At 35.0% G+C, this 24,407-nt stretch overlaps 1 protein-coding gene across 2 annotated transcripts in view; it reads right to left on the bottom strand.

The window, feature by feature from the left end:
* Positions 1–24,407, bottom strand: part of LOC143256635 (uncharacterized) — a 68,559-nt gene that overhangs the window by 41,051 nt on the left and 3,101 nt on the right. The window contains exon 1 of one of the 2 annotated variants that reach the window (XM_076514106.1): positions 7,416–8,092. The exons of the other annotated variant lie outside the window; for it this stretch is intronic. The gene's annotated coding sequence lies outside the window, so the exon portion shown is untranslated. Of the gene's footprint in view, positions 1–7,415; positions 8,093–24,407 lie in introns of those variants that run through there. 2 annotated transcript variants of the gene reach the window in all.

The following is a 24,407-nucleotide window of genomic DNA, read 5'->3' on the forward strand; positions in this document are numbered from 1 at the left end:
ATAAATGCACACACACATATATATCAATATAATTTGTCGTTTAAGCATTAACACTCACGCAGTCAGCCTAATATGTGTCAGCCAGCAGAGCAGTTGAAATTAAAAAAGTAATTCTTATTCAACATCGTTACAGACAATCTAAGCTGGTCTTCTACCCTGCACGTGAAAATCACTCAACCTTGTAGCATATAGAACATAAACCACACATTTGAACCATAATTTTGTCAAGTACCACACGCACATATTTCAACGAATACATCAGGACTACCTCATTGGCCTAGTTTAGTACTGATTGTCTGGACTTTAGATAGTTGTACTATATATAGATAATACACAGTCTTATCTCACGACTAGCGTAAGGGTATGGTGTAACAGTGTTGGTTTAAAGTTTAGATAGATGTACTATATACAGATGATACACAGTCTTATCTCACGACTAGCGTAAGGGTATGGTGTAACAGTGTTGGTTTAAAGTTTAGATAGATGTACTATATATAGATGATACACAGTCTTATCTCACGACTAGCGTAAGGGTATGGTGTAACAATGTTGGTTTAAAGTTTAGAGAGATGTATTATATACAGATGATACACAGTCTTATCTCACGACTAGCGTAAGGGTATGGTGTAACAGTGTTGGTTTAAAGTTTAGACAGATGTATTATATACAGATGATACACAGTCTTATCTCACGACTAGCGTAAGGGTATGGTGTAACAGTGTTGGTTTAAAGTTTAGAGAGATGTATTATATACAGATGATACACAGTCTTATCTCACGACTAGCGTAAGGGTATGGTGTAACAGTGTTGGTTTAAAGTTTAGAGAGATGTATTTTCTACAGATGATACACAGTCTTATCTCACGACTAGCGTAAGGGTATGGTGTAACAGTGTTGGTTTAAAGTTTAGACAGATGTATTATATAGAGATGATACACAGTCTTATCTCACGACTAGCGTAAGGGTATGGTGTAACAATGTTGGTTTAAAGTTTAGACAGATGTATTATATACAGATGATACACAGTCTTATCTCACGACTAGCGTAAGGGTATGGTGTAACAGTGTTGGTTTAAAGTTTAGATAGATGTATTATATAGAGATGATACACAGTCTTATCTCACGACAAGACTAACGGTTTAATTTATGCGCATCTGGTATTAAACAACAATTGTATCATGATATATCTTTTTATATACTATATAACCAGTAAATACAAATACCAAAACAAGGGCCAACTAATCTTCCCATACAACCAAGATGTTAATGTATAAAACTATTCCCATAAACGTTAAATTTGGTTGATATTAATATACCGAGCTGTTGAGAGTTATTTTGGGTCTGAAGTTAACCATGTAAACATGAGCCCCCATAATATCACTCACCTATAAAATGCAACTTTCTGAGCCTTTTTAATGCACTTTAAAAAGTCAAATTGGCGAGCTATTGTACGGGTTCTTGATAACCTCGGGCCAAGGGGTAATACCCCCATTATCCCTACCCCTTATCGACAATCCTGTTAAAGTCCTTAACACTATCAATAAATTCATTTAATCACACCAAATATTAAATTTTGCTAGTGACTTTAGTTGGTGTTTATTATTTATTTTAAATTTTTTTAGTTATTTACTGTTGAAACTGTGAACATTGTGATGTCGGTGAAAAAACAACAACTTTATATTCGATATCGGAAAAAGCACAAGAAAAGTGTGTTTGAAATGCTGAACATTCACACGATCCCGAAAATGTTAGACCCAGCATGGCCAGGTGGGTTAAGGCGTGCGACTCGTAATCTGAGGGTCGCGGGTTCCCATCGCGCCAAACATGCTCGCCCTTTCAGCCGTGGGGGCGTTATAATGTAAAGGTCAATCCCACTATTCCGTTAAAAGAGTAGCCCAAAAGTTGGCGGTGGGTGGTGATGACTAGCTGCCTTTCCTCTAGTCTCACACTGCTAAATTAGGGACGGCTAGCGCAGATAGCCCTCGTGTAGCTTTGCGCGAAATTCCAAAACAAACAAAAAATACTTATTTTATCCACAATAAAACTTCAAATTTCTCTCTATATAATGGCAATTACACCTAACCATTTCATAGCATGTATACCTTCTGTTTAGTTGACGCTCAATCAATTACTTTTAAGTCTGAAGCTATTTATCTTCAAGATAAACGACACAGCTTCTTTCGTTTCCCAATTATATCGTCTCATTCGAAACTTGTACTTAAAACTCTGGTTTAATAGGCAAGACTATTTAATACACTAAACTACTTTGATTTGCTACCAAAAGCTAATAAAACATCTGGTAATTTATTTTTCACACAGAGAATAATGATGAAGTTAGTAATTTTGAAAGTACAAATGTACTGACGGTGAAGAAGTATTTGGTGAACCATCTCCCTGGATGAATGATTTTTATACAGGAAGAAACTGTGTGCATTTTCCATGCGCACCATTAATATTTTTATAGTAAATCTTTTGTCGGCATTCGTGAATAATTATAAGAGATCTACCATGACACCTGACAAACATAAAGAAAGTTTCATTAATTATTTCAGAAAGTTATCCATGATTATTCTTGGAGACCTACCATGATACTCCTCAAAACATATGGAAAGTTATCCGCGATTGTTCTCAAAACACAAGGAAAGCCTTATTAATTATTTGGTAAAGATAGCTATGATCATTTAAGATCATACCAAGACACTCACTCCTCAAAACCCAAGGAAAGGTTTATTAGAAACTAAAGGTTATCCACGATAATTCAAAGAAATATATCTATCATGATCATTCACAAAATGTAAGGAAAGTTTTGTTAACCAGTTAAATCGAAAAGTATAAGGGTGGTATGATTTTACTGGCGTTATAAACTTCAATACTTAAAATTCTATAACAAGACATGTGTAATTAATACATTTGTAAACTTGAGTATATTCAGATTTTCACTGAAATCGTACGATGCACCATTACCAAGAAAGTTTAAAACGCTTTTAGTTTCACTTCAGTTATGGTACCATTGGTGCGCAGAGGACACATACACGTAATTCATTGTGTCGTTTTGTGCTCAACAACAACTAAACAAAATCAGAAGTTGTAATTAATTCAGAAAAAAAAGAGAGAAAAATTCAGTTCTTACCTAAAGGTTTATTCTTGCGTCATAGTTATACACCAACTTAGATTTTTCATGAACCTTCAGATTTCTAAGGAATTTGAGCTTTTATTTTAACCTTAATATTACACTATGTAACACAAATTTTGTTCCTGGATAGTATGCGTTATTTCTTAATTGCTTATGTTGTAAAAGTAAGTACAGAAAATGGCCATTATTCGCTTAAAATTTGGCTTTTGTGACCTGGATAATGAAATTTAGAAATTAACCTAGTTTCTATGTAAAAACGGGCAAATTTTCACATTTTCATTTACATAAGGTCTGAATAAAACAACACATGAATCAAGATTTACATGTATTTATACTCAAATTATACAGAAATGTTTAGAAGTGAGTAGTTTTTCGAGACTTGCGACTGTAATGTAAATCACTTTCACGTATCAGCCCTCAAATATAGTCTCCCATCATGTTTTCGTTATATGCTCCTTGGTAGCGGCGTTCAAAGCCCAGTATTTCTTGGTGGAAACGCTCGCCTTGCTCCTCTGAGTATGCTCCCATGTTCTCTTTGAATTTATCAAGAGGAGCGCCAAGGATATGGACTTTCAGGGACATCCTGCAGCCCATTTTGCCGTAGTTATTCACCAGAGCCTTAACCAGTTCCACATAATTTTCGGTCTTGTGATTGCCCAAGAAGCCCCGAACCACTGCGACAAAGCTATCCCAAAACTTTTTTCCTTCCTACTAAGCTTCTTGGGGGAATTCTGTGCACTCCAGGATCTTCTTTATTTGTGGTCCAACGAAGACACCAGCTTTGACCTTTGCCTCAGACAGCTTAGGGAAGAAGTCTCGAAGGTATTTGAAAGCTGCAGACTCCTTACCAAGAGTTGTGATAAACTGTTTCATAAGACCAAATTTTATGTACAATGGTGGGAACAACACCCTCTAAAGGTCCACTAGTGGCTCACACTTGACATTGTGCCTCCCCACAGAGAACTCGGTCCGTTGTGGCCAGTGCTTCCTGTTGTAGTGCGCTGCGGTGTTCCTGCTGTCTCAAAGGCAAAGATAACAAGGAAACTTGGTAAAGCCTTCTTGGAGACCCATCAGGAATGCCACCATTTTGAAGTATCCGATAAACTCCCAGCCATACTCATCATACTTCAAGGCTTCTAGCAAGGTTTTTACGCTGTTATATTCCTCTTTGAGGTGCACCGAATGAGCCAGGGGAAGAGACGGATACTTATTCCGTTATGGAGCAGCACAGCTTTGAAGCTTCTGGATGAACTACCGATGAAGAGGTGCCACTCGTTCGGGTTACAGGCAATTAAAATTGCCTCACACAGACCGGATACATTGTGGCAGAAGCAGAGCCCAACTTTCGTCTAACAAATCCCATTCCTTGAGTCTAGATGTCAAAAGCTCGGCATTCGACTTTGTTAGACCAAGATTTCTGATCAAGTCATTGAGGTCTCTTTGGTTGGGGTAGTATGGGTTTCTATCACCAGCTGCACCTCTGAACTTGTAATCTGGATCTTCAACGTTTACTTCCTCTTCTGATTTGCTGCTCTTTTCTGAGGATGGCTGCTTTCTCTGGCGAAGTTGGTACAGGAAGCTCGGGGCAGTGAAGCACCCGACGTTTGGAAGGGTCCACCATGCAGGAGTACCAATTGCTTGAGTAGTCAGTTGGTTTCACGCCAAATTCTTGGAATAGTGAACTTCATGGCTCTCTTTTCCCCTCTGTACCATCCTGCAAAAGAGCAAAATAAAATTATTATGAAGAATAAATTTATTTCATCCACAACTAATGTGTAAGAGGTTCATGCAAAGTATTTTATATGTGATATTTTTCTATACTATTGTAAATTAAAAGATATTTAAATTTTAAAAGGTCTAAAATTTGTATAATATAAAATCTTACTATTCAAGCAAGGAAAAAATTGTCCGTCTTACCTTCTAGAATTTTTTTTGCAGTGCTCGCAGATAACAGCAGGTGCCCAGGGTTTGTCTTGGTCCCTGACAAGCATGCCGAAATATGCTTTGTAGGCTTCACACATTTTAGCAGATGCTGTCACAGAGTTCTTTTTCGTTCTTGTTTTGATAAATTGGTCACATACAAAGCATAATGCATCTGGAAAATGCTTGCAGCTTCTTGGTGCCATCTCTGATAAAATCAGATAGGTGTATGTGTTCACTTAGGCAGCTAGAACTAAACTGAAATGGTGAGTGGTGAGCCCCTGTATATATATGTATTACTATGGAAAGTTCTAGAAAATTCTCGTAAGTTCTACAACATTCTCGAAAGTTCGAGAAATATCTCTATCAGCTATTCAGCACTGAATCTAACTGGAATGTTCTAGAAAATGGGTAAATTTGAAAATTTCATTAACCAGGCCACAAAAGCAAAGTTTGAAGAAAAAAATAGGTCTTTTCCATTTACTTTAAGCATAAGCAATTAGGAAATAACACTTTCTGCTCAGGAACAAGAAAAAGTAAAAATTTTGTTACATAGTGTTATTATTTGAGGAAAACCTTTACACATATACTAATTAATAACCTAACATCCAACTGCAACGCCTCCTACAATCCCGTACCCGTTTATACAAGACGTGTGTCCGGCAACGATCAGTTGCAAACTCTTTTTGTTAATACGAAGATGACCCAGGAATGTCGCAATATTGTTCTCTGCTTATTAATAAAAGTGTTAATACCCAACTATTGTGAGATACATTTTTGTTTGAAGTTCGTTTCTTGTCATCGAGAATTTGAGCTACTAATAATTTCGCAAAACTTAATCATCATTTTTGAATCAGCTAACAATAATACTTAAAATAGACATTACAATTAGAAAATGAACTCAGAATAAACGCCCTGAGAGGTCTGTATAACGGGTTCAATCTGCCTGGTCATGAGATAATTTATCCAATTAATAAACTATACGAATATTAAATTGCTTGCTTGTTGTTGTTGAGCTCAAAGCTACACAATAGATTACTTGTGTTGTGCCTACCCGGTTTTTAACGTTATAAGCCTATAAATAACTATCAAAACCATCAAGTTAATTTTGTGAGGTCCTATTCTTCATATAAAACCTGATTGTTTTTGTGTAAAAATTGCTTAAGAAATGCCTGTCTTTATTACGCGCCATTATCTTAAATCGAGCCAACCATCTTGCAATAAGCAAGATATTTACGCGTTCCACATAATTTGAGTAATATTCATAAATACGTTATGAGATTTAAAACATATACCTGTTTGTACACCAGGGATATTTCGTTTGTCGTTAAACACAAACTTACGCAATTGGCTGTTTCTGATGTGTTCACTAAGGGTATCGAAACCCAACCCGGTTTGTAGCGTTATACGTCTTCAGACATACCAGGTATACTACGTTTGAGAAATAATGATGAAATTACATACAAATTATTCAATCTGTTTCATTTCATAAACTCTTTTTCTCTTGAAGATAGCTACTATTTTCTGTCGATAACGTTAGACACCGACTATCTGTTGTTATCACTGCCTTACCTTGTCCAACACGTGATCATACTGACAGTGTCAAAACCATCCCGCAATTAACAGATAATCTTGTTTATTCCAGTAACGAACTTCTTTTCAAGATAAAATATATTGGACGAGATGACTTGCCATATTAAAGCCAATTATGTTGTTTGAAATTAAGCACAAAACTGTACAATGGACTATCTGTTCTCTGCCCACCACGGGTATCGAAACTGGTTTCTAGCCTTGAAAGTTCGCAAACATAACTCTGTGCCACTAGGGGGCTAAAGACAATAAGGTAAAATGATTTATAAAAGTTTCTACGCACGAAACATTTACGATTAAAGGCAAGTTTTGGATTTCCATTTTAGAAGTTAAATGGCATGCTTACGATACATAGTTCATTTATTTCCACACAAACTTTTACGAAGTATTAAGGAAAAATATTATGAACTGTCATTAAATACATTTTTCACGTTTCTCTGCTTGCAATTATAAAAACAATATATAGTATGACCATGATAAAAACTATTAATTTACGCATATAATTAGTTAATAATGTTGTCTTCAGTGTCTTAAAACATTATATAATTGATTTAAAGGCTGGGATACCTTACCTTTACGATGTCACGAAATAATTGGGAACATTATATAATGTACCAATTCTCTTAACTCGAGTTTTCTATAGTATAAAAAGATAGCACAGGAGGCCTTCAGTACAATAACTGTAATGGATAAGCCTTAAACATTTTGGTACAATAATTCAGAAATGCATAAATGTTTATTTAACTAATTGTAATTTTTTTTCTCTCTTCTTACCTTTCTGCATTGAATCCATTTCTAGCTTCTGTCTAGTGTTCTAAAGCTTCAAATGTTTTTATAAAATAGATTACACTGAAAATTGCAAGGTAGATGAAATGTAATTCTTTGTGCAAACCAGAGTTTTAAAATATCGCTGAATATTTACAGTTGACAAATTTACATTGTTAAGAAAACTTCGAATCATGCGGATGAGAACCACACGTGCAGCAGCAAACTCTGGATCACCAAATTATCCAGTCCGAAACTTTGAACAGTTCTAAGTGCTTGCTATTTATTTTCAAGTATTCTCTCCCTGGCATCATGGCCTAGAGTAAAGCTGGACCCACTGAAAAATAACATCTCCTCACCACTTAACTCCCTAGATAAGGTTCCTTTCACAAATAGTTCAACAGCACGGGGTGTGCATGCACACAGCTGCTCGAATCTGTTGGCTCAATTGCGAACTCAGGCCTAGTCCCTTCAGGTTTTTTGGAAAGTAACGTAACATTTGTAACCAAGGTGACCACACACTACTTTGCCAGTTGTTCTTCTCTTCTCTGTACACTAACTCACTACATAGATAACATAGTAATTAAGAAACCAGGGTAGAGAGACTTTAGGAATACATACCAGTCTTTTACACCATACCTCAGCGAACTGCGAGTCCCTTTTGAACCTCAGCGTAAGTGACGTGAGCAACCTCGCATTCTTTGCGGTGCGGCCAATCAGCTACAAGGCATACGCGCGTGAATAGAAAGCTCGTGTTGTTGCGCAGTGCGATTATACTAACATGAAAAGAAGTATCAGAATCTGTTCATCTTTGGGCCACGTAACAAGTAAATAAGTAACATCGAAACAGTTACAACTAAAAACGTTTTGTATACCTATGAAATAGAGAAGTTAAATACATAACACATGTACGAAAAGAAAACAATTCAGTTGGTTGACGTAAAATATGTAAATACGCATTTCTAATGAGAACCGACAGCACATTTTAATGTGTTTTTCCATTAACAGTTCATTAAAAACGAAATAACGTTACAAGAGACACCAACGAACTTCCTCTTGGGAGTAAATGTATTGGTAAATAAATGTTCAGTAGTTCTTAGGTAATGTTGTATGTGTAACGGAAATAATACCAATAACAGTTATTCAGAAGATCAACATGGGCGGATCTTGGGGTGAGAGGGAGTGGGCAGTTAATGCTATGTATTAGTTACAATGAGGAAGTTGAGACAGAGTGTTGTAAAACCAAATTGAGTTGGGCTCTAATAAAACTCACTTTATGTTAGGAAAGAAATAATAATAAGAGAAAATAACGACATCTAAGTTTTTATTTGTTTTCAGCATAATATTTTACGATATTCTAAAGCCATGAAATATCCAGAAAAAAGAGAACTAAATTGTGTACAAAACTTAAAGTTATAGTAAAAAAACACAAAGTTCAGCCACCCTCTACTACAGAAGTAAATAGTAATACTAAAAACGCTGATTGTTCAAGCGATATTCAGGTAGAAGATCAACATTTATTACTACTATATTTATTGCAGGAAGACTGAGATCGTGTTAAAATACAGTCACGTATAAAATAAACATTTATTACTACTATATTTATTGTAGGAAGACTGAGATCGTGTTAAAATACAGTCACATAGAAAATAAACATTTATTATTACTATATTTATTGTAGGAAGTCTGAGATCGTGTTAAAATACAGTCACGTATAAAATAAACATTTATTATTACTATATTTATTGTAGGAAGACTGAGATCGTGTTAAAATACAGTCACGTAGAAAATAAACATTTATTGTTACTATATTTATTGTAGGAAGACTGAGATCGTGTTAAAATACAGTCAGGTAGAAAATAAACATTTATTACTATTATATTTATTGTAGGAAGACTGAGATCGTGTTAAAATACAGTCAGGTGGAAGATCAACATTTATTACTACTATATTTATTGTAGGAAGACTGAGATCGTGTTAAAATACAGTCAGGTGGAAGATCAACATTTATTACTACTATATTTATTCTAGGAAGACTGAGATCGTGTTAAGATACAGTCAGGTAGAAAATAAACATTTATTACTACTACATTTATTGTAGGAAGACTGAGATCGTGTTAAAGTACAGTCAGGTAGAAGATCAACACTTATTATTACTATATTTATTGTAGGAAGACTGAGATCGTGTTAAAATACAGTCAGGTGGAAGATCAACATTTATTACTACTATATTTATTCTAGGAAGACTGAGATCGTGTTAAGATACAGTCAGGTAGAAAATAAACATTTATTACTACTACATTTATTGTAGGAAGACTGAGATCGTGTTAAGGTACAGTCAGGTAGAAGATCAACATTTATTACTACTATATTTATTGTAGGAAGACTTTGATCGTGTTAAGATACAGTCAGGTAGAAGATCAACATTTATTACTACTATATTTATTGTAGGAAGACTGAGATCGTGTTAAAATACAGTCAGGTAGAAGATCAACATTTATTACTACTATATTTATTGTAGGAAGACAGAGACCGTGTTAAAATACAGTCAGGTAGAAGATCAACATTTATTACTACTATATTTATTGTAGGAAGACAGAGATCGTGTTAAAATACAGTCACGTAGAAAATGAACATTTATTATTACTATATTTATTGTAGGAAGACTGAGATCGTGTTAAAATACAGTCAGGTAGAAAATAAACATTTATTACTATTATATTTATTGTAGGAAGACTGAGATCGTGTTAAAGTACAGTCAGGTAGAAGATCAACATTTATTACTACTATATTTATTGTAGGAAGACTGAGATCGTGTTAAAATACAGTCAGGTAGAAGATCAACATTTATTACTACTATATTTATTGTAGGAAGACAGAGATCGTGTTAAAATACAGTCACGTAGAAAATGAACATTTATTATTACTATATTTATTGTAGGAAGACTAAGATCGTGTTAAAATACAGTCATGTAGAAAATAAACATTTATTACTATTATATTTATTGTAGGAAGACTGAGATCGTGTTAAAGTACAGTCAGGTAGAAGATCAACACTTATTATTACTATATTTATTGTAGGAAGACTGAGATCGTGTTAAAATACAGTCAGGTAGAAAATAAACATTTATTACTATTATATTTATTGTAGGAAGACTGAGATCGTGTTAAAATACAGTCAGGTAGAAGATCAACATTTATTACTACTATATTTATTGTAGGAAGACAGAGATCGTGTTAAAATACAGTCACGTAGAAAATGAACATTTATTATTACTATATTTATTGTAGGAAGACTGAGATCGTGTTAAAATACAGTCAGGTAGAAAATAAACATTTATTACTATTATATTTATTGTAGGAAGACTGAGATCGTGTTAAAATACAGTCAGGTAGAAGATCAACATTTATTACTACTATATTTATTGTAGGAAGACTGAGATCGTGTTAAAATACAGTCACGTAGAAAATAAACATTTATTACTACTATATTTATTGTAGGAAGACAGAGATCGTGTTAACATACAGTCAGGTGGAAGATCAACATTGGGTAATACCATATCTCGAGAAGAAAAAGTGAACAGTTAGATGTAGAACTTGAATGTGAATAGACAGCATTAAAAAGTATATCAACAGATGTAAGGTGTTAAATACAGTAGTTTTCAATGACAGTAATGCGACAAATGTAGATTACTAATAGTTTTCAATCACCGTAATGTGACAAATGTTGATGACCAACAGTTTTCAATCATCGTAATGTGAGAAATGCTGATTAAAATATTTTTCAATGACAGTAATGCGACAAATGTAGATTACTAATAGTTTTCAGTGACAGTTATGTGACAAATGTTGGAAACGATAAATATCAGATCGCAACCACATCAAGTTATCATGTTTTCATGAGTTTTCCGTTGTTGATGCAAATTTACTACCAAAGTAAGAACTAGTTTAGCTCTAAAGAAATCTCACAATTTAAACGAAATTATAGAAAGAAAAAATAGGGCTAAAATGACCATCACCCAGAATGTATCATTAGTTGATATGTGGCTACCATGTGCTGTTGCTTCTCATAGTACAGAGCCAGACCTGCACCCTGTAATTAATGTCTGTCTGTCCGTCTAAAAGACAATGCATTTACAACAATGTTCATTCTCCAGACGAAATACACTTTTTTGTTTTTTACGTAATATTAAAACAGCTGGAATTTATACGTGTCTCGTCAAAGCTTCTACGGAGAGTTTTACTGTTGGCGAACTTTAGATAGAGTATATAGCTGCAATATATATTTTTATTTGTCCGGCCCTCGGCTCATTGTTATTGCTTTCGTTATCGCTAATTACGTGGCGAAGAAGTTTTGAAATTGATTGCACATGATGTTTACACGCAATAGTATAAATAGAACTGAAAACCAGCCGGAGCGTATTATATATAATAACGAAAGGTATATTGACATTTACAGTAAAAGTACGTCTAGCGTAAGAAGTTTAATATTACTACCAAGGTTGGAACAACGAAAACATAGCGTGGACAACTTTTTTCTCTTTCTCTTTATTGTTAAATAGTATTCCTAGATTATACTTTCTAAGCTGGAAATCATAGCCTCTTAAAAACGTTGCGAAATAATGATAACATACGATTCACTGAAGTGAAATAATCAGTGGGTACACAACAGAGACAAATTCAACACAGCTTTAACTACTGTTCGTTGGTAAAATAGTAGCCATATTATTGTGGGGCGGGCGTGGCTTAGCGGTTAGTGTGCGGCGCTGTGGTTAAGAGGATCCTGTTCTAGTCCCCGATTTGCCACTGGACACGTTATGAACTTTCAGCTCTAGGCTGATTGTAAAAATGACAATAAATCTCATTATTCGGCTAAGAGTAGCTGTTTAAGCGATGATTGCTAATGACTGGCTACCCTCTTTCTAATCATTACTTCACAGTTAGGGACAGCTGTGGTTGAATATTGTAGTCTCTGACCTATTTGTTGCACGTGGTGCAATTAAGAACGAAAATACCAACTAATTGTTGATTTTCATGTGTTCATAACAGCAACGGGTCAAATACAAATGTGCAAAGATTTGGTCGTTATGAAGTTAGCTTTGCTATCTTGAATTTTCGAGAAAATAACGTCGAGGGGATACAGGTATGCTTTAGTAACTTGGATATAACCAGATCGGGTCTAAACTGGTGGAACACATGTCAGTTTAGGATTAAAGATTTGGTTTGTTTGAAATTTTGCGCAAAGCTACATGGTGGCTATATGCGTTAGCCATCCCTAATTTAGCAGTGAGAAACTAGAGGAGATACAGCTAGTCAACATCACCCACAGCCAACACTTTTACCAAAAAATAGTGGGATTGACTATCACATTATTATACACTTACGGCTGTTCGATGACGGGGATTCGAGCTCACGACCTTGAGATTGCGAGACAGACGCTTTATATACCAGGCTATGTTATGCCTAGGATAAAAGAACACAACTATATAAACATGGCAACCACAGTAAGATTCAGTTATTTCAATGTATTTACTAAAAGATGATAAAACGAACAACCCGAGGCTATAAGTACTATATACTCATGCACACACACACAAAGGAGCAGATTTAGATCAGATGGGGCCTGGGGCAGTATAATAGGTTTTGCCCCTTCGATTTTATAAATACAAGTGCATATGACGCATAAAAATTTCAAACCTTTTTTTTTTGGGGTCCTCACCTTTAATATGGTCCTACCACACACACATCCACGCTCTTTTCACACGTTCTGCCATCTGTTGAGTTATATATTAGTAAAGTAATTTTCTTCAGGTCTCATTTTCTGTAATAAAATGCATATCAGTCTCTTAATTTGATAAGAATTAATAAATCAAATCTGAAGATTGAAAGCTAAGTATTCACCTGTGGTATTGCTAAGTCATTCTTAAACTGCATAACATACGTTGTAATTATCGCTTTCTGTCACCTATTTGTGTAAAGGTCTATATCTGTCGTCATTTTTATCATTCATAGGTCGATCTGTGAGTTAGAGGGTTCTTGGTTCGTGATCTACCGCCTATAAGTCGATGGTCAAGTCCCACTATTTGGTCAAATAAGAACAGCCCAAGAGTTGACTAACTATCTTCCTTATAGTCTATTAGTTTACAAATGATTTTACACAAATATATTTTGCTTAGCTTTGCGCCCTTCTTTGGTACAGCGGCAAGTCTACGGATTTATATTGCTAAAATCAGGGGTTCGATTCTCCTCGGTGGGCTTAGCAGATAGCTCCATGTGGCTTTGCTGTAAGAAAAACACATACGCTAAGGTTTGCTCTAAAACTCTAAAACAAATGAACAAATTTATCACTGTTTTGAGCTATTTGGACAAAAGCAATAAGATACAGAATGATATATTTATTTTGATAATTCTTTTCTCTGTTTAACTATTTAGATTTATTTTCTTACAATCAAATGAAATTACAACCGCAAATATTCGAACAGAAAAAGGTGACGACAGGAGATTTATTAAACACACACTTACTAGCTGATGTAACAAGTTTGACGCAGGTGGAAGACATAGGAGCTTCATGGAGGGTCAGATACAAACGCTTACCACCTGTTTCACTCCCTAGGAATCCTAATGGTACATGCCAGATTTGGTGACAACTGGTTCGGCGGTTCGCCAGTTATAATTGGACTTGTGTCGACACAGACTTTTCAAATAAATGGAAGGGAAAATAAGAGATATTCTTAACACTGAAAATTAAATATCCCTATGTCTTTCAATGGTAAAGCGGTATGTCTGCCGAATCACAACGCTAGAAACCGTATTTCGATACCCGTGGCCGGCAGAGCGCAGATAACCCAGTGTGTAGTTTTGTGCTTAAACTGCAAATAAACACAAACAATCATACACATAAGTGAATTATTTCTAAATAAATAAGAAGTTATTATGTTTATTTGCAAGAATAGTCCTTTCGTGACAAGTGACCTTACGCGTGTATTCTCTTACTCAGATACATTAAGAGTTAAGAGCTTTCCCTGTTGACTATTTCATTAAGTATTTCTTTGATATAAACTTATGAATTTTCTAGGTTAGCACATCAGAATGTACGATATTTCCTGGAAAATCATCCTTGGTTGGTTAATGGTCAATTTACGAACTTACAACGCTAAAATCTGGCGTCCGGTTCCCCGCGGTGGGCACAATAGATACCTCAATGTGCCTTGCCTTTAAAACAAACAAACGAACTAGAGACAAATATCAGAAAATGGTCCCTTATATAAGTGCGAATAGATATTTCATTGCATGAGCTCCATAACCACAACGTTGACGTTATTGCTCTGAAACGACCCCTATCGGATAAGATGTTCAACTTGATGCCATGTTTAAAATAGTTTTTACTTTATAGAATTATATTTAATTAGCTATTTTTGCACCAGAGGAAGTTTTTAAACAGAGTCTGTTTGTTTTTTGAATTTCGCACAAAGCTACTCGAGGGCTATCTATGCTAGCCGTCCCTAATTTAGCAGTGTTAGACTAGAGAGAAGGCAGCTAGTCATCACCACCCACCGCTAACTCTTGGGCTACTCTTTTACCAACGAATAGTGGGATTGACCGTCACATTATAACGCCCTCACGGCTGAAAGGGCGAGCATGTTTGGCGCAATGGGGATGCGAACCCGCGACCCTCAGATTACGAGTCGCACGCCTTAACACACTTGGCCATGCCAGGCCTAAACAGAGTCTTATAGACTTTAAAGATTATTCTGAAGTATTCGAACACAGATTCTCACACGTTAGCGATCCGAGTACCCATTTTAATTAAACATTTTATCACAAACTATCAAATCTATCGATGATTTTTGTTTCGGGGGGGGGGGAAGTCGTGCACAAGAAAAGCTGTGTTCCGAAATGAAAATTTTTATTTAGTACATCTGTGATGTAATTGATAAATATTAAAACCTTATGAATACCGACTGTATAAGTAGTACACTCTGCTATATTTTTCTGTTCAACGAATTATCTGTCATAATATCCTTTTGCATCGAAACTATAAAAAGATTCGTTCCAAAGTCTTGCTATTTTTAATTGCATGATATTATTTTCAAGGGAACATTGTAACTTTGGTTTTTTGGTACTGTAATATTATGTGAAGTGCTGAACAAAGATTACAAATATACGAAAATTCACTGATTTACTCAATCAAGACGAAAATCTTAAAAGTAGAATATTATATAAAACTTATTACAAAATAAACTTTTTATTAAAAAAATTGAACACTATTATTGAACAAACCCTTCAAACATTATAACTCAATTTTGTTTTCGAAGTGAACTGTGACTGGGTGTGAACTAGATGATAACCTATCGGGCTGAGAGTCGAATGGGTTCGAGGTCTGACATCGTTGAATTTGCTCAGAACTTTCATCTGTGGGTACATTAGAAAAATGAAAAGCATGTCTTTATTAGATTCATATAATACGATAAAGCCCTTGTGATGGCCGGTGCTGCTGATTGGCTGATTTTCCACAGGGTCTTCGATTTGTTTGTTTAGCTTACGTAAGCACTTAACATGCTCGCCCTTTCAGCCGAGGGGGCTTTATAATGTGACGGTCATTCCCACTATTTGTTGGTAAAAGAGTAGCCCAAGAGTTGGCGGTGGGTTATAATGATTAGGTGCCTTCCTTTTAGTCTTACACTACTAAATTATGGACGGCTAGCGCAGATAGCCCTCGTGTAGCTTTGCGCAAAATTAATAAAAAAACAAAGACATAAGCATAAGGATTAATCTAATTTGAAAATTCCAGTTACGTTTTTACAAAAACAAGTTTCCCAACGTATTCATTAGTTAAACATACCACGTACTTTACTCAAAACGTAAGATAAATTTTGTTCATGCTGAAATACTGTAAGAGATTTTTCACACATGAAATTTCACTGCAGCACCTAAGTTACGACCATCAACCTGGTCAGTGCATCCATTGGAAATTTCACTAATTTACAACATAAACTGAGTCTATACCTCCATTGAAGATTTCACTACAATAAGTAAATTACGACTATCATCTGATTCAATGCACCCATATTAATCCTGGTATTTAGAGAATATAAACTTGCTCCAACATATATGTTTATCACGAGTTTTCAGAATTTCAGTTTGTACTTGAAAGTAAGTGAACATAAATCGGTGTTTAATACATTACTTCTTCTGACAAAAGCACAAGTTTCTTACTTTATCAGCTAGCAACATACGATAACTTCATAAACTATGCGTGAATAGCTCCAACAAAGCATAAATATAGCAATCATGTAATTCGGTTATATTTCCTACACGTTTTGTCATTATTATCCCTTTTAGTCAAGGAGGGAGTCACTTCAAGTCGTAAAATTTGCAGTATTGTTTGTTTAAATTTCGCGCAAAGCTACACAAGGGGTGTCTGGGCTAGCCGTCTCTAATTTAGTAATGTAAGACTAGAGGCATAGCAGCTAGTCATCACAACCCACCGCCAACTCTTGGGCTACTCTTTTTCCAACGATTAGTGGGATTGACCGTCACTTTATAACGCTCCTACGGATGAAAGGGCGAGCGTGTTTGGTGTGACAGGGATTCGAACGTGCTACCCTCGGATTACGAGTCGAGCGTCTTAACCACTTGGCCATGCTAGACTAGATTTGCAGAATCTATAGAAATACATATTTTGGCCAAAAAATATTTTACAGGCCTACTAAAAATACCGTAGGATAAAATTATACATGTTTTTGTTTGTTATTTTTATCTTAGCTTTAGAATTACATTTTATTGGCTTTTGAAATACGTTTTTCTGAATTATTTATGTATCGAATTCTTGAAGGATCGCCCAGCATGGTCAGGTGGTTAAGGCGTTCGACGTAGAAAATCAATAGTTTTCATTAGGTGTCTGGTTAGTTTCTTTACAATTAGTATATGACAGGCAAATACATACAGTTACCTGGACCACGCAAGTAGTGAACAATATGTAAAGAAATAATTAATTTGAAGGTAATGTAATTTATTAAAAATATTTAGTGTGCTTCGGATTTTATATTTCAGTTACGTTACAATATTAATAGGGTTTCGAGATTCTCGCACAGCTACACGAGAGCTATCTGCACTAGCTGTTCCTAAATTAGCAATGTAACACTAGAGGGAAAGCAGTTGGTCATCTCCCAACGCCAACTCTTTTACCAACGAATAATAGGATTGATCGAACATCATAACACCCCCCCCACGGCTGAAAGGGCAAGCATATTTGGTGTGTATGAGATTCGAGCCCGCGACCCTCAGATTACGAACCGGGTTTATGTATTTACCAGCTTGGTATAAACGTCGCAAAGCTTTACAGATAAACAACTGAAATTAAATAATTGAAGCGACTTAACTGTTGCAAACAATAAGGGTACGTTTCTTTTATTTTATTTAATGTAAGGTTATGTAAAATCACACTTTTTATACGAAGCACAATCAGAAAGCAAAGCATGCCAATATTAACCTGTTCAGTGCCGTAGACGAGATAACTCGTCCAAGCCGATTGATAACACAGTGCCACGGAAGAGTTATTTCGTTTTCAATAATATCTAACTTCAACGCTAGATGTCAGCACCATACACGCATTTGACCTACATACAAATTGTTTCACTTTCGATCCAAAATAGCGTCACGAAAAAAGTTACAAAATGAAGAAGCATTAGAGTTGTATTGTAGCAACTGAAATACTTGGCAGTCAACAGGTTAAAGGGGATGTAGGGCATGCGACCGTTTCAAGAAATGCTAATATTTCAGAACAATGTAAACTATGTAAAAAACGTTAAATACCGAAAGCTGCTGCTTTATAATTATATATGCACAATGTTTTAATCACAAACATACGTGGTCTTGAAATAACCACTTTCAAACCTGCGAAAAAGAAAAACGTTTAATATTGGTGTCAGTTGTTAAAGTTAGATGGCAGAATAATCTCCCATGGATTTATTTTGTTAAGCTCAATGCTACAGAATGTAATATCCATATAGAGTGTCTGAAAATGAATATATAAAAAAAAAAGTTGAATGCCTTTATTGTTATCTGAGATAACAACAAAAATCCATATAAATATAAGTAGTAGGTTTGTATATTTTACTTTTAATAATTAATGGGCTTCTACGTATCTTCCATTATTCGCTGTAATTAATCTAATTCAGCGTTCAAATTCTAATAAAACATTTTCCAATACATCGGTAAGGATGGATAAGATAGCATCAGATTCATGACGGTTTACCTCTGTTAAAAAAAACAAAACAACAACAGAGATGAAAATCTAAAGGGGTAAATCGGTCGATGATCGGGCCATCTGATAGGTCTTTCCTACCAAACAACACTATGGAAAAGTTCGATTTACAAACATTTTAACATTTCGAACACGAAGCTAAGAGTTTCTCAAACTTGTGGAAGATAGAACTCTTGTAGCATGTATGAATACAAATTTCCAGTGATAGTTTGTTTGTCAATGAAAGAAGAACAAAACACAAATAACACAAAAAATAAAACTTACAAAATTACTGCTTGTATTTGTATTTTACTCACTGCAAGTAACGAAACCTCATATTACTAATATTATTATCTCTCAAAGTTATTACTCAGCTAACGAATAATAACAGGCATTTTAACTATAATACACACACACACATATATATATGCATAAAACATTCTTTATGTAAGTTTTTCACAAGTTTTTTAAATTTAAAAGAAAAAATAACTAAAAAATAAAGTATTACTTTCTCCCCAGTTATAGCGTAATTTACAAAATATATATTTGTGTTAAAAAAAGGACACCATTGACCGTCATGTTTTGTTCAACAGTTTATTAAAAACATCTGCCAAATATCTTGCTCTTTAACTTTCTATTATAAAAGGTGTGTTTTACTTATATTGGAAATCTGCAGTAAATTAGTTTCTAACCATTTTAAAATTGTGGGAAAAAATATAAAATTTGACACGTATTTATCCTAACCTCTCATCAGCTCCCCCTAGTGGCTCAGTGGTAACCCACAGAGCTTTTCACTTTAACATTCATTAAATTAGGGACGGCCACGCATATAGCCCTCGTGTAGCTTTGCGCGAAATTTAAAAAGCAACAAACGCTTCTACCATAAGTTATAAAAAAATTCACTGACTGAAGCGTCCGTACCCTGTGATAAGAAAGACCGATACAGTCTCGGTAAGCATGAGAGTTTATAAATATTTTTATCTCACCGGAAAATGCTATTATTCTAGTGCACTTGACAAATAACTAAAACTTCACCAGTACAGAGAATGACGAATAAATGTTTACAAAGATTTATGTTTGAAGTTACATAGTAATACTTCTGGTATGCAAATAATTCTTAAATTATATTTTTCCATTTTTAATATTAAATAGTTGGTTTCTACGTTTTAGCTCAAAGTTACACAATAGAGTTCTTTTTTTTTTCGTTCTGTCCACCGCGGGAATCAAACTTCGGATTTTAGTATTGTAAGTTCATGAACTTATCGCTGACTCACTGGGAGGAACAATAGTTTGAGGTGAAACTTAAAACTGACTTAGATACTTAATGATAAAAAATACATAATTTCGAAATTAAGTACGTTATTAATAGCCACGGAATTTAAAATATTAAGGGGGACTTTCTACTAATTAAATTATAAAAGAAACACCTGAAAACGATTACTAAGAAAAGTCTGATGATCCTGATGTTTTTTACACTGAACAAAACTTTCTACAGAGTGATTCGTACAATGTATTTTGTACTATTTGTTTCAGTTTTCACAACTTGATATTGTGTAGCGTGTTTGTAAAGGAACTTGTAGATATTTGACATCTTAACAACACCCAGAAGTGCTTTCCGAGTAATCTAGTTGAAGATAATAATGTGAGAAAGCAACGATGATAAATCTAACCTTGGTTTTACCTCCTTAGCCTGCTCGAGACAAGTTTGTTGCGGCTCGTTAGAGAGCGCATGAGGTACAAGTCTCAACAACACACAAAAACTGCTTGCGTCAGTGTGTTTCTATAGTAACCACGTGGCCGTGATAGAACTGAGAAAATATTCCTTTTTATGGAACTTAAGGCTCAAGGTATTTGTAATCCATTAAAATTCTGAGACAAAACAATAGAGAATAGAATATTACATCGAAATTCTGGAAAAAGAATCAGAATTTCTTATAAATTTGCCAATTTTTACATTCAGAAATTGAAATAAATCAATATAAGTTCGTTTTTATTAACCGTTTGTGAATTAAGTTTGATTTTAAGCATACACACCGTTTAATTTATTAAAAAAATACAGTAACAGCAACTGTTACAATGGAGAAGTTCTTATTACAAAGTTTCCACTCACAGCATCGAATTATCATCAGGTGAGTCGAAACGTTGTAATAATTAAAATCAGGTCTTGATTATTGTAACAGTTACTGTTATTATGTTCATAAATTAATTATTTAGTTCAGAAGATTCCTCACTAAACATTAACATACACAGCTTACTAACATGCTAATATATATACGTCGTAGAAAAAATGTTTTGTTGAAAAAAAAATAAACAAAACGTGAAACAAACGGAACAGTGCTACCATTAGTATTTAAGGGTTCTGTACTACGGAATATTAGAGAAACAAAAACCTTAGGTTGCCTTTCAGGCTCCGAAAAGTATTTTGAAACTTGAAGGATTGTTTAAACCTAAATTTCTGCCACGAATTTTGTTTCAATATTTGACAGACACACGATTACACAAAGCCATTTAGACGATGTGAAATGTGGACCTGTGGGATTGCGCCCCTCTTCTGACGAAGAATTTGGGTTTGAGCGTTTCCATATGTTGATTTTTGGAACGTTTTTGCAGGGAAAGACCATTTAGTTTCCGGACTGATTAAACCAATGGAGAGTGGCGATACTCTAAACTTCGAACTATCGTTTTATGATTCGAACTGAATGAGCAACAGCTCCATCTTGCATGAAAACACTACCTTATCTGATAAACTGGTAGAAGGTCATGCTCCATAATTATGATGTATGGAGCAACAGTGACCATTTCTTCCTATACCACCACCTATGATCGTCCAGCTGCCTCCCCATGTCATATGATATCATGCCCTGCAGTACAAAGATCCAGGAAGGATAGCTGACAAACTAAGGTTTTTCCATTATAAACACAAAGTGTGAAAATCTGGACTAATCATAAAGAAGAATAGTGTCCCAAAAGTGACTGTAATGACCAATAGTCGTCGTAGCTTTCATTTGGTTACTCTGTTGCTGTATTCATTGCTTTATGGATGACTTTGGACAGTACTGGACGCACTTGGACCTGTCTGTGGGGATCTTTTGATGGGAGACACTCTCCACATTTCTCATACCGAGAAGAGTACGTTCTGTAAGTCAGGGCCCTGAACCGTTTAGAAATGGTTGCCTTCTGACTTGGTTGAGTGGATGGCGATATTCCAAGTGACTTGGCGATTTTAAGCTGACTTTTATCGCCTTTCGTCATCAAACTATGCAATTTCGCGAGAACATAGTTTTTACATTGTACATTGTTTGTTTGTCTGTTTTTGAATGACGCGTTAGTCGTCCCTAATTTAGCACTGTAAGACTAGAGGGAGGTTAGCTAGTCATCACCACCCACCGCTAACTCTAAGTCTAAGGCTATTCTTTTACCGACAAATAGTTGGGAATGATCGTCACATTATAACGCTTCCACGGCTGAAAGGGCAAGCATGTTTGGTGTGACGGAGATTCGAACCCGCGACCCTCGGATTACGAATCGAGTGCTTTAACCACGCGGCCATGCCAGGCCAGGTTGTTTGTACTTTGTGAACATTACTGAGCTACGCTTGTATTTACATGTCGAAATGACTTCCAAATGACGTCATTAAGATGGTTTATTTGTATTCCCAGGTATATCTGTTTGCTTATTGATATGTTACATATATGCATTCGGAACAAATAAAACTTAAATAAATTGAATTGTACTTAAAAACAAATTTATAAGGTCATTAGAGTCACAAAATAATAAGCGAGGTTACTTGGGGCCAAAAAATCTCACTAAAATTGGAATACCCCACTTAGTATCAATTTTGACATGTTCTATGAGGTACTTAATTTAAATGTTTTTTTATAATATTGTTGTAACTTATATTGTAAATATTATAATTTAGATATTGAGTAGAGGGCGCATGACATTAAGATCACTTAAGTTCATAAAAGTAGTCCTAAGAATGCCTTGATATTTCAGGATGACGTCAAGATCCTAGTAATTTCGGCCAATACTAGAGTGATATATTAGTTATAAATACAAGTAATGAGTAATGAAATAGTAGTTGGTAAAGTTTGGTTAAACAGTATATCACTTGGTTTAAATGGAAGTTTGAACAGATAGAATATCAGTTATTTTAAAATGGAAGTTTGGTTGAATAGAATAGCAGCTGCTTTAGATCAGGCCTCGAATAAACGCAAGAAATTAAATAAAAACACCGTTTTTTTAAATTTCCAACTGGAAATAGAATAATGACACAACCAAATGTTTCAAACATATATGGAAAGAACAATTCTTCAAAAAGTCAGATACTGAATATTTTGTGTCTTCAGTAACTTTGATCTGGACTGTAGAAACAAACAAAATGTTTCTTTAATAATCAAGCCCAAAGGTAGGTTTTGTTAATGTTATACATTTACAGCAAATCTGAAAAATCTATAAACAGATTGAAATGATTTTGAAATATAAATCTTTGTCCTGGTTACTTGACAAGTAACCATTGTCCTGAATCTTGAGCTGTAAAGTAACCATTCTCCTGAATCTTGAGCTGTAAAGTAACCATTGTCCTGAATCTTGAGCTATAAAGTAACCATTGTCCTGAATCTTGAGCTGTAAAGTAACCATTGTCCTGAATCTTGAGCTATAAAGTAACTGTTGCCCTAAATCTGGAGCTATAAAATAACTGTTGCCCTGAATCTGGAGCTGTAAAGAACCGGTTGCTTAAAGCCTGGAGCGATAAAATAACTGTAAAAATAACAAGCAGTGAAAAGAATGTAATTTGTATTGTTGTAAGAACATGATTTTAAACCAGATCTTATCAAAAATTTCAAAAATTTAAGAAGTTATAATAATTAATAAGTCGCTGAAAATCATATATTGATATAAAACAAAAATCCTTAGGTCTTTCTTAACTAACATTCAATGTTCTTTCAAAATATATTTTTTTCTTCTGAAAACCAGAGTGTTTAATAATTTAGAACTGGTACTGAATCATACTGTTATCAGTTTAACTTTCGTACCTTCTAGAATCTATATGGTTACTACAGAATACGATACACGTGATTTTGGCTCTTTTTCTTCTAGGATTTCTTCTTCTTTTTGTGTTTGTTTCAAACGTGTACTTCACCAACAAAACACAATTTACATTTAGTAACATAATTTTTCGAAATACCAGTTCGGTGCAAAGATTCGAAAATTGACTCGGCAAATGGAACTTTTTTTTTTTTTTTCACAAACAACTAGAACAACTGCATACGACGTGGTATATATAATATGTATGTATATCACTGCACAGTGGACAACGAATACATGAATCATAAAGCGTTATACTTACAATATATGACGAAGAACGGATGTATCGTAAGTGTACAGTTCAATGAGAAATTTGGCCCGGCATGGCCAAGCGTGCTAAGGCGTGCGACTCATAGTCTGAGGGTCGCGGGTTCGCATCCCGGTCGCGCCAAACATGCTCGCCCTTTCAGCCGTGGGGGTGTTATGTGACGATCAATCCCACTATTCGTTGATAAAAGAATAGCCCAAGAGTTGGCGGTGGGTGGTGATGACTAGCTGCCTTCCCTCTAGTCTTACACTGCTAAATTAGGGACGGCTAGCACAGATAGCCCTCGAGTAGCTTTGTGCGAAATTCCAAAACAAACAAACAAACAATGAGAAATTTAATTCATCATTGCCTACTGAAATAACAACTCGTATAAAAATGATTAAACATAATTCGACTGTTG

This window comes from Tachypleus tridentatus, chromosome 7 (assembly GCF_004210375.1).
Source record: "Tachypleus tridentatus isolate NWPU-2018 chromosome 7, ASM421037v1, whole genome shotgun sequence".
Lineage (NCBI taxonomy): Eukaryota > Metazoa > Arthropoda > Merostomata > Xiphosura > Limulidae > Tachypleus > Tachypleus tridentatus.